Raw genomic sequence first — 12,676 nt, forward strand, 5'->3', positions numbered from 1 at the left:
TGCCGGTTTAGTGGTACTCTTTACTTTTAGGTGACGTAGTTTCTGCTAGAACGATCATCTCTACCCATCCTGCTTAAAATAAAAGGGAACAACAGCTGTGCCCGTACGACGAGATAATGCTAGGAGAGAGAGAGAGAGAGAGAGTGTGAGAGAGAGAGAGACAGAGAGAGAGAGGGAGAGAGTGAGTAAGAGAGAAAGGGGGAGAGAGTGAGAGATGGAGGGAAGGAGGGAGGGAGGGAGGGAGGGAGGGAGGGAGGGAGGGAGAGAGGATTCTGTAGAGTCACGAGAAGTTTGTTTGTGACTGCGAAGAGATATAGCCCCTGGCCTTGGACGTGATAAAGCGTGTAGCGGCTCTCACAGTGTTTACCAGATGGTCCACAGTCTGTTGGAGGACGTGCGCGTGTCAACAGCCGGCGGTAGCGGGGAAGGCTCCTGACAGCTGCCACTGCCTCGCTGCTCACTGCCGGGTCGCGGGTTCGAAGCCAGTCCACAAGCACAGACGAGTCGCGTAAGTCTGTCCCTTTCATCAGCAGAGCGGACCTGGTTACACAGACAATATTGCGGAGGGTGACCGGGGGTATTTTCTGAGAGTTTCGCATTACGCCACTCGTGGTCTCCGCTAGCTCGATACAGTATAACTACGTGTCGTTTGAGTTCTTCGTCCCACTTGATTTTTGTATTCACACTGAGGTGAGAAGAGTCATGCGATACGTGCTAATATCACGTTGGACGTCATTTGGCCCAGAGTTTTGCAGCAACCCTATGTGCCATGGACTGAACTCGTTGCAGAAACACTGAGCCATGCTGTGTCAACAGCCGTCCATAACTGCCAAAGTGTTGCTGGTACAGGATTCCGTGGACCAACTGACCTCTCGCTTACGTCCCATAAATGTTTCATAGGATTCTGGTCAGCCGATCTTGGTGGCCAAATGATTTGCTCTAATTGTCCTGAATGGTCTTCAAATCAATCACGAACAACTGTGGCCCAATGACACAGCGTACCATGACCCATAAAAAAATTCATAGTTGTTTGGAAACATGAAGTCCACGAATGGCTGCAAATGGTCTACAAGTAGCCGACTATAACCACTTCCAGTCAATGACCGCTTCAGATAAACAAGATGACCAAGCCTATTCCATCTAAATATAGCCCACACCATTATGGAGCCACCACCAGCTTGCGCAGTGGCTTGTTGACAACCTGGGTCCGTGGCTCCGTGGGGTCTACGCCACACTCGATCCCTACAATCAGCTGTTACCAACTGAAAGCGGGGCCCATCTGACCAGGCCACCGATTTCCAGTCGTCTAGGGTCCAACCGAAATGGCCACGAGCCCAGGAGGGGCGCTGCAGGCGGTGTTATGCTGTTAGCAAAGCTACTCGCTTAGCTCGTCTGCTGCCACAGCCCATTGATGTGAAATTTCGCCTCACCAAGTATACGTTCCTCGTACGTCCCACATTGATTTCTGCAGTTATTTCAAGCAGCGTTGCTTGTCTGTTAGCACTGACAACGCTACGCAAGCGTTGCTGCTCTCGGTCGTTAAGTGGAGGCCGACAACGACTGCATTATGCGCAGTAAGAGCTGACGTCTGAAATGTGGTATTCTCGTCACACTTTTGACGCTGTGTGTCTCGGATATCGAATTCCCTAACGATTTCCAAAATGGAATGTCCCATGCATCTAGTTCCAACTACCACTCTGCATTCAAATTCTGTTAATTTTCATCATGCGGCCGTAATCACATTGGTGATCTTTTCACGTGAATCACCTGAGTACAAACGACAGATCCGCCCTTGTACACCTTGTGTACGCGATACTACCGCCATCTGTGTATGTGCCAATCGCCATCTCATGACTTTTGTCACTGTATATTGCACTGAAAATGCCTGCAACAGCGGTACATGTTGTGTCGAGTCCCTAAAGTCTCGACACAATGAGTGGCTAGAAGCACGCGAAACTAACGCAGACGGGCGTAAATTCTGAAACAGGAGACTGGATGAAAAACTATAAAGAAAAGAAGGGATCTTCTTTTATACTTAACTTTAATGTAGTCTTGTTGTAATACATCTCTTGACTAGTAGTAAGCTATTAGCACTGATACAAATGGCGCCTTGCTAGGTAGTAGCGATGGACTAGCTGAAGGCTATTTAATCTGTCTCTCGGCAAATGAGAGGAAGACTTGATACGTCTGGTCGCAAGCTATGTCGTCCGTACAACTGGGGCGAGGTCAAGTCCGTGTCTTGTGACCTGCCATGTGGTGGCGCTAGGTTTGCGATTACACAGTGGCGACACGCGGGTCCGACATGTACTACAGGACCGCGGCCGATTTAAGTTACCACCTAGCAAGTGTGGTGTCTAGCGGTGACACCACAGTACACACATCAATGGTATGCGTTGTGCCTCTTGTCTCGAAACAAACTTTTTGCATCCGCCCTTCAGGCCACGATTAGCCTACCGGAACCATCCGACCGCCGTGTCATCCTCAGAGGAGGATGCAGATAGCAGGGGCGTGGGGTCAGCACACCCCTCTCCCGGTCGTTATGATGGTATTCTTAACCGAAGCCGCTACTATTCGGTCGAGTAGCTCATCAATTGGCTTCACGAGGCTGAGTGCACCACGAAAAATGGCAACAGCGCATGGCAGCCCGGATGGTCACCCATCCAAGTGCCGACCACGCTCGACAGCGCTTAACTTCGGTGATCTCACGGGATCCGGTATATCCACTGCGGCAAGGCCGTCGCCTGTTGAGAACAGTGAAGCTCACAATACTGTTCGCCCTCAGGCTCGCGTTCAGAACTGCTCGGTTCTGTACCAACGTTAATTGTCCGGAAAGAGTGACACACAGCAGTGTGGACAAAATTACTGCTCATCAGCTGGCCGATTTGCACGTCGTTTGTGGGTTCACTGAATGCAGCGCGAGAGCAGCAACAAGCGTCATACAGCTGTCGTGTGTTGTATATTTTGCGGAGTTCGTATTACAGATCTTTTGACTGTTGTGAAGGTATTTTCAAAGAACCCAAGGTAATTGGGGCAGCAAAGTGCATGAAGCGTAATTACGTTATTACTCTGTAACGAGCAATCTGACAACTCGGCTGTCTTATACCAAAATACTCAGAAAATACCACTGTAAAAAAATATATATATATATGCTGCTGTTGTTGTTTCTGCTGTTTTTGTCTTCAGTTGGAAGACTGGTTTGATGCAGCTCACCATGACACTCTGTCCTCTGCAAGCCTCTTCGTCGTCGGATAGTTACTACAACTTCTGAATCTGCTTACTGTATTCATCTCTCGGCCTCCCTCTACGAACTTTTGTTTCCATATTTTCTGGAGGAAGGAGAGGGGGGTATGTCGGTGTGAAAAAGTTTCTTAAATGACTGAAGTTATACGTGAAGTTCGTTGGAAATTGCTAAATGCGCTTATTGTCAAATACTGGATGAATCAAGTCCGGGAATATAAGCGCCTTCACTTAGGCTGCCTCAAGACGAACACACAATGTTTAACTGTAACACGTATATTATTTGGCTAAATTTTTAATATCCGATTTTACCTCCTAGTGACTAGATTACGACAGCTCTTTAAATTTGTAAAATCGGTCTATAATTACGCGAAATACTGGAAATATACACTACTGGCCATTAAAATTGCTACACCACGAAGATGACGTGCTACAGACAGGAAATTTAACCTACACGAAGAAGATGCTGTGATATGCAAATGATTAGCTTTTCAGAGCATTCACACAAGGTTGGCGCCGGTGGCGACACAAACAACGTGCTAACATGAGGAAAGTTTCGAAACGATTTCTCATACACAAACACCAGTCGACCGGTGTTGCCTGGTGAAACGTTGTTGTGATGCCTCGTGTAAGGAGGAGAAATGCGTACCATCTCGTTTCCAACACTGATAAATGTCGGATTGTAGCCTATCGCGATTGCGGTTTATCGTATCGCGACATTGCTGCTCGCGTTGGTCGAGATCCAATGACTGTCAGCAGAATATGGAATCGGTGGGCTCAGGAGGGTAATACGGAATGCCGTGCTGGATCCCAACGGCCTCGTATCACTGGCAGTCGAAATGACAGGCATCTTATCCGTATGCCTGTAACGGATCGTGCAGCCACGTCTCGATCCCTGAGTCAACAGATGGGGACGTTTGCAAGACAACAACCATCTACACGAACAGTTCGACGATGTTTGCAGCAGCATGGACCATCAGCTCGAAGACTATGGCTGCGGTTACCCTTGACGCTGCGTCACAGACAGGAGCGCCTGCGATGGTGTACTCAACGACGAAACTGGGTGCACAAATGGCAAAACGTCATTTTTTCGGATGAATCCAGGTTCTGTTTACAGCATCATGATGGTCGCATCCGTGTTTGGCGACATCGCGGTGAACGCACATTGGAAGCGTGTATTCGTCATCGCCATACTGGCGTATCACTCAGCGTGATGGTATGGGGTGCCACTGGTTACACGTCTCGGTCACCTCTTGTTCGCATTGACGCTACTTTGAACACTGGACGATGCATTTCAGATGTGTTACAACCCGTGGCTCTACCCTTCATTCCATCCCTGCGAAACCCTACATTTCAGCAGGATAATGCATGACCGTCTGGTTAATGGTGGCCGAGCAACTGGCTCGTCACAATACGCCAGTCACTACTCTTGTTGAACAGTGGTATCGTGTTGAAGCTGCATGGGCAGCTGTACCTGTACACGCCATCCAAGCTCTGTTTGACTCAATGCCCGGGCGTATCAAGGCAGTTATTACGGCCAGAGGTGGTTGTTCTGGGTACTGATTTCTGAGGATCTATGCACCCAAATTGCGTGAAAATGTTATCACATGTCAGTTGTAGTATAATATATTTGTCCAATGAATACCCGTTTATCATATGCATTTCTTCTTCCTGTAGCAATTTTAATGGCCAGTAGTGTAATTTTTGCTGCCCTTGTATGGTGTTATGTAGGCAACCGGCTTCTGGTATCGGTTTCCGGTATAGCGGTTTACTAATACAGATAGCAACAGAAATGTTCAACCCGTAGAAGCTGAAATAAGTGCCTAGTGCAGCAGCTCGACCTTGCATGGATTCGACAAGTCGTTGCAAGTCCCTTGCAAGACTATAGAGAAACCTCTATAGCCGTCCGTAACTGCGATTTTGGTGCTGCAGATTGTTCTGCACGATCTGACCTCTCGATTATGTGCTATAAATGTTCCATGGGACTCAGGCCATCTGGCTGGCTAAAACAGTCACTCGAATCGTTCACTTCAGCCGCCCACTTCCCTCCAATACTAAACTGGTGAACTCTTGATGTCTCAGAACGTGTCCTGTCAACCAATCCCCTTTCTAGTCAAGTCATGGCACAGATTTCTTTTCTCTTCTATTCTGTTTGGTACCTCCCAATTAGTTACATGATCTACCCATCTAATCTTCAGCATTCTTCTGTAGCACAACATTTCAAAAGCCCCTATTCTCTTCTTGTCCAAAATGTTTGTCGTCCATGTTTCAATTCCATACTTGGCTACATTCCATACAAACAATTTCAGAAAATATTCCTGACACTTAAATCTGTATTCGATGGTAAAAAATTTCTCTTTAGGAACGCTTTCCTTGTCATTACCAGTCTACAATTTATATCCTCTCTACTTAGGCCATCAGCAGTTATTTTGCTGCACCAAATAACAAAATTCATCTACTACTTTGTCTCGTTTCCTAATCTAATTCTACTAGATTCCATTATCCTTGTTTCGCTTTTCTTTATGCTCATCTGATATCCTCCTTTCAAGACAGTGTTTATCCCACTGAACTGCTCTTCCAAGTCCTTTGGTGTCTCTGACACAATGGCAATGTCATCGGCAGATGCTAAGAGTTTTTATTTCTCCTCCCTGAACTTTAATTCTTACTCCAAATTTTTCTTTGGTATCCCTTCTTGCTTGTTCAGTGTACAGATAGAACAACGTCGGGAATAGGCTACAACGCTGTCTCACTCCCTTCTCAACAACTGCTTCTTTTTCATGCCCCTCGACTCTTGTAACTGCCGTGTCGTTCTGTATAAGCAATAAACGTAGGTTTGGCTTTCCTTAACCTATCTTCTAAGATAAATGGTAGGGTCACTATTCCCTCGGATGTCCCTGCTTCGTTTCAGAATCCAAACCTATCATCCCCGAGGTCCGCTTCTACCAGTCTTTCCATTGTTCTGTAAAGAATTCGTGTTACTATTTTGTAGTCATAACTTATTAAACTTATAGCTCGATAATATTCACACCTATGAGCACCTGCTTTCTTTGTAATTTGAATTATATTTTTCTCGACTCTGAGGGTATTTTGCTGGTCTCATTCATCTTGCTCACCTCACGGAAGAGTTCTGTCATGACTGGCTCTCCAAGTGCTGTCAGTATTTCTGACGAAAAGTCGTTTACTCGTGGGGCCTTGTTTCGGCTTAGGTCTTTCCGTGCTCTGCCAAATTGTTGACGCAGTATCATATCTCCCTTCTCACTTTCGTATATACGTCCTCTTTGTGGCGTTTGCTGTGTTATTCAGTGGTTTGGTATTTTACTAATTTGAAAATGGAAATGATAATCTTATTTTATTACATTGAGTAATTACTAAATAATTTTTCTCCTGACTAAAGATTTGATCAAGTTGCTAAAGAACTCCAAGTTAACGTCGTGTTAAAGTGTTGTCTGTAAGTTGTGTAAGTGTCACTAAATCACAGTTCATACAACAGATTCTATACAACTATGGATTATGATGGAAACAGTTATCTTCAGCAAAATGATCATTAAAACCACAGAATATCAGCCGCGCACAACACTGACGTATGTTACCTGAAACAATATTCTTCGCAACTCGTGCGTAATTAATTTCGGCTCCATACATCAGCTAGAAAAGTTTGTTATAACGATCGTGCTATGAGCACTGTTTTTAAAGAACCAATCTGATTCGAATTATTTTCATTAAAATGAGTTCGGGACCACCGGTGCACATTTATTTTTACACATTTGTATTACGTTCAGCATTTATGTCTGCAGAGTTGCGTAATTTGAATTTGCCGCTGTGATAATTATTAAGATGGCGGCAGACAATTGATAGAGACTTTCTATTGTTAGAGCAAATAAGTAAATATTTAAAATGTTTATTAAACGCTATAAACTATACTTTCATATTGTGCAGTATTTAGACCTCGTCAAGCAAACAATGGATTTGTTTCTAAGGAAAACACAGACAAAAACGCGATACAAATCGCTATCATCAATGGCTGCGCTCGTTGCGGCGGAAAGAAATAATTAACACAGATAATGCTTACTGAGAGAGGAATTACAGTTACAAATAATTATTCACTCATGTTTATAATAATAATGAACTCTATTTTCAAGTAATAATTAACAAGTAATTACAATTTCTTAACAGACCTCAGTTTGATATGCGTCTGGCGTGCTGAACCTACAAAAGCCAACCAAAAAAGGTAAAAAAAAACAAAGGAAGACAAACGCAGATCATAAAAGGAATTTACAGTTATCATTGTCTTTGTATGATACACATCGATATGTCTAATTACATCATATAATATTATATAAATAATTAATTCACTATTTTTTCATATGCCGAATAGATAATGTTTATAACTGTTACAGGCATAATTTCCTCTCGTCGCACTGTAGCCAAAAACTTATCACGTGGATGTTACAATGCCCCTTGGACTGAGAAAAAAAATTAGTTTATCTATTGTATATTTTTTTTATCAGTCCATGTAATCCACGTAGATTTGCTACTCTCAAGATGCAAATGTTCAGTTTCAATGTTGTTTTAGACATGATAAAATTATAGTTGAATCGAGTACTTTAAATGACTTCAGTGACTGTATTATCTCGGAAATTGCTGCGGATACTTCTCGGATTAACTTATCCCCCCCCCCCCCCCATTTGGGTTCACTGGACGCGGAAAACCGGGAATAAGAACGTCCAAGGGGCTTCAAGAAAATACAGACACCTACTTTTAACAGTCAGGCTTGACATGATTGTAATAAAATATGCTGGAAAATGCAAATTTATGACTCTGTTGTAAGCATCTGAGATAATGAATGTTTTCTCATGGTGGGGTATCATAAAATTTCCGAAGTCACTCATTTATCGAATGTCATAAGAATCTGCTGCTGACGTCGTAAGACCGCTCCCGTGTCGTGCCGTTGGACCGCAGACAGGTGGTGGCTGCTGCTGGACCGCCCCCGGCCTAGTCGGAGGGGCGTCGGCTGCCGTCGGCTGCATCGTGGTTTGGATCTGCTGCTGGCTACAAGTCGCGCTGCAGCAGCTCTTGTTTTTCTTTTCCCACCTCCCTCAGTTTAAGACGGGTACATGAAATGTCAAAATATAAGCACCAGTGACACGATAATTACTATTCTCATCCTGTGGAAAAGTTTATTAGTGTCCATTTCACTTGCATTCACACGGATGGAATTAGACTGTTTTTGGAGTTGTTCTGTATTTTGACACTGTTCAACACAATGTAGTGATTCACATGTAAGTTCATCACAATATGCACTGAAACATCCCCTTAGAAAAATTAATACAACTGTGCTTAAACTGAAACACAATATTTTTTTTAGCGCAACGCAATCTGACTTTAAATAATCTCTACAAGAGAATGGCCCTGACTAACATTAAACTATACCTTTCACAAATCACTAAATCACTTACCTCACAATAATCTTCATTACTCCCACTACTGCAATACAGCAAGCCCCACTACTGCCAGCTAAATAAAAGATTCAAACTATGGAAGGCTCTAACTACTGATAGGGATAGTTAGGAAATGAAAGATATTAATAGAGAACAAACAATGTATTTACCTTGATATCATCATATATAAATAGCAGTTCATGACAAATTACAAAACTCCGCCATCTCTCTCCCCACATCCACCACTGCTGGCGGCTCACCTCCAACTGCCCAACGCTACGCGCTGTTCACAGCCAGCTGCCTAACACTACAATGGCGAGTATTACAACAATGAAAAGCAGCCACAGACTGCACACAGCACAGCCAGTGATTTTCATACAGAGGTGGCTTTACAAATAAAAAAACCTAAACAGCCTACTTACATAGCCCCCATGCTCCCCAAAAAAAAATTTTACAAATTGGGTAGGGCAGTGGGCAATACATATTTGTTAAAATTTTTCATAATCGTAATTACAATAACAAAGAAATCAAATGCAGACACTGATTGATACAATGTTGGTCAAAAGCTAAAATTTTCTCACAGTCCATAAAGACAGTCCTGATCATTCATCACATTGCAGTGTTTTTCTCAATGTCTGAGCAGTAAAAGAAAATGCACACAGAAGTAGTGGATTTCCATGCAGTCTTGAAGAAGTAGCGTTGTCCTTCCAACGGAAAGACAGTGCTGACTCTTGACATGTTGACAGGTAATGGGCCACAACAGAGCAAACCCACAGCGGAGTCAGTCGAAGTTTTGAAGAGTATTGGTGGGTAGGTCATCACAGAACAGACCCACTGTAGTCCTGGTAGAGATTACGGTATTGGTGGGCCACCAGAGGCGCAGACCCACTGCAGTCCTTGTAGAAAGAATGGTACTGGTGAGTCAGCAAAGACGCAGACCCACTGTAGTCCTTGTAGAGATGGCCAGCAGCCATCCGTTGTGACTGTGCAGGTGCACAATCACCATTGAAGAGTCTTGCGGATAATATAGCAAGTCCATAACCACCACTTGTGCACTCACAAAATTTTTTTAATTGTCCTTTGACCCAGCAATGCTGTTATCCAGTCCCTTGCTGAATTATTAACACACGTGCAAACACTAACAGTCCCTACTTCTCACATATTGTCCATATACTATGACCAACAAAATGTGTGCAGTGAAATGTAACTTACAAGTTAATAATATGATGAACTGGTGTCTATACAATTTTATAACATAAGAATACAATAACAAAGGTACAAAATACACCATTAAAGAACATAACAATACAGAGAACATTTGTAATACAGGCTTTACAAAAGAATCGAAACAACATATACGTCAGTGTTACAGGAATTATGACATGAGTACATACATAAAAGATCAGAATAACTTTCGAAACATCAACTTCACACATGAGCATTAAAACAAAATAAAATAAATAAAGTCTAAGCATATTTATAAGGTAAATAACATATTATTAATACCAATTATATTTGAGGATAACAGTATTCCTCATCATGGTGAATAGTATTAGAAAAGAAAAAATTCTATGAAACTACACAGAGACAGGAAGAAAACAAATACACAAGGGTACACAAACACATAGGGGGATAACACAAACGGAAAGGATAGGGTTCGTTTTTAGTGTAACTTTTGGTACTGCAGTATTTTGTGAACAAAACCTTTTTTGTTCTTGGAGATCTCCCTTCGTTCATCAATATTCCCAAAAAGTCCTATCTGTACCTCTTTTCTGTATTCTAACCATATTTCTTTCAAAATAAATGTGGCTCATTGTACAATATTCATTTAGGCCCGAATTTGTTTCTTATATAGTCTACCCCTCTTAAGCTAACTTAAATCAACTGAGCTCAGATGCTAAACTAAGGGACGAGGCAATGCAGCATCACATAAAACAATTAATATAAACAGCAATTAAAAAAAAAACGCAGATTTGCGAAGCAAGCAGCATTAAGAAATTAGCAAAGCAATTGTAATATTACAACTAATCTAAGGCAATGTGCAGCAAATAATAAAAATAAATCATTAGTAAAACTGGCTTAACAGAATAATACAAAGTCAAATTCAATAACACTATGCCTGGCAAACAGCAGCAACTTATACCTAAACATGACATAGCTCAAGCAGAAAAAATATTACAGTAAAAATGGCCATGTTTAAAACTTACGTCACATCTTAACACTAGAGTGATGCATCACGAGAACTTACGCTAGCAGATAAGTTACCAAATCGTAAAGAAATTGTTTATGCAATTCCTGTGAAGGGAAATGTCTTTTTATTCTCCCTCATTTTTTTGGAAATATATCACAAAACTATTATTTACTGGATCTGGAGACAGAAAATATTTATATTAGTACATCTATAAAATTTTATTTTAACCAGTGCTGCAGTGCAGCTAGAAACTAGATATTAAACAAAATGAGTAAATAAATACATAAAGCAAGCCATATGGCATTTCTCTCAATTCTCGTAGATAGACACTTGTCCTAATCAGGTGTGCAGATGTAAGAATGTTTCCAAGCTATTATTAGCGTGTCGTATTTACGATGCTTTCTACAAACGAATGTCAGAAGCGAGGTTAATGGCCCCCCCTTTTGCTGGAAGGCTAATGGCTTTTTTTTTTTTTTCGGGCGGCTGTCGCCCTGGTGGGTGCCCGCGATGCATTACGTGCAGGTGGTCACTTAACTTTCGTATGGAAATATTTACGACAGCAGTTTTCGCTACAGCGACAGTCTCATATAAAAATATTTCACAGGTCAAGAATTAGCGTTGCAAATCTGTAGAAACAAAATCCTATAAATATAAGTGTCCAAAAAAAAATATTCGTCAGCATTGTGATACATTCACGCATTTACACACATTTCATAATTCTAAAAGTACGATTCTCGGTTTCCAACATACGTCTTCACAAGGCAGAGTTCCTAACCGCTACTCATTACTCCTTACCTTATTACATATATATAAATTCGTCGACGCTTCTTTAATAATTCATCATATGAAATACGTAGCATAATCAAATTCCTCATATAGCATCAGCTTCTTGACCATAAACATACCTCAGCAGCATAATACACATCGTCGTCGTAAAAATATCATAACATCTCAGTCAATTCTCAAAATCGTCGTAGCTTCCTCCAATAATTTCAAAACCTAAAAAAATTCTCTGCTCATTTCAATAGTGTCATCTACCTCAAACGTACTTTAAAAATTATGATCCCATACCAAATACATCATTCAACGCTCTCATAGTATCACAATGATTCCGAAAAAATATGAGCATTTCACAAAGTACAAACAACATACAATTTCGTAAGTGTGAAGTTATCCAACTGTGTAATTGCGTAAACATCTGTCACTGACGTAGTAAAAAGAATGTTTGTTTCTCTGTCAAATGATCAGATAGCTGTGTAATTCTGTGTTAGAGAAATAAGGTACCGATGTGTAAAGTTGTATAAGCAAATACCATATTAGCTAGGGCTCCTTGTGCTCGCCAAACACATGGTACACAAAGTAAGCGTGTACCCCCCTGAGGATTAATGTAATTATACCCTCAGGTGTTACAGATTACAGCAATGGAATGAAATATATCTCGGAAAACTTTCTTTGTAATTCAAAAATCTTTAAAAATAAATGTTTTAAGTACAAAATTAATCACTCAAATACGTGTCCTGTAGCGCTAAACTGTGCGTCATGTTGTAAGATAATCTCTGTGGAAGTCTCGTAGTTATCGTCCTCCGAAAGCTAAGTTCTGCAGAAGTCAATGTACTTACCTAATGATACACAAAAGTGAAATGCTTTGCGTATAGATATCTTAGTTATTACGCTTATTGTTGAGATGAAGAAAGTACTGTGCTGTAACGTATTGTTGTGCTACGGAAAAGGCTGCCTCATTGTTGCTATACCACAAAAGTTACTAAACATGTTTTACTTTCCAGAAGAATTCAGAAAAACTGTGCAGATA

At 41.6% G+C, this 12,676-nt stretch overlaps 1 protein-coding gene across 2 annotated transcripts in view; it reads left to right on the forward strand.

Annotated features, from left to right (window-relative positions):
- Window positions 1-372: 372 nt before the first annotated feature.
- LOC126210332 (uncharacterized) overlaps window positions 373-12,676 on the forward strand; it is a 136,183-nt gene continuing 123,879 nt past the window's right edge. For both annotated transcript variants that reach the window (XM_049939534.1, XM_049939535.1), the window contains exon 1: window positions 373-508. The gene's annotated coding sequence lies outside the window, so the exon portion shown is untranslated. The remainder of the gene's footprint in view (window positions 509-12,676) is intronic.

Source organism: Schistocerca nitens, chromosome 10, assembly GCF_023898315.1.
Source record: "Schistocerca nitens isolate TAMUIC-IGC-003100 chromosome 10, iqSchNite1.1, whole genome shotgun sequence".
Taxonomy (NCBI): domain Eukaryota; kingdom Metazoa; phylum Arthropoda; class Insecta; order Orthoptera; family Acrididae; genus Schistocerca; species Schistocerca nitens.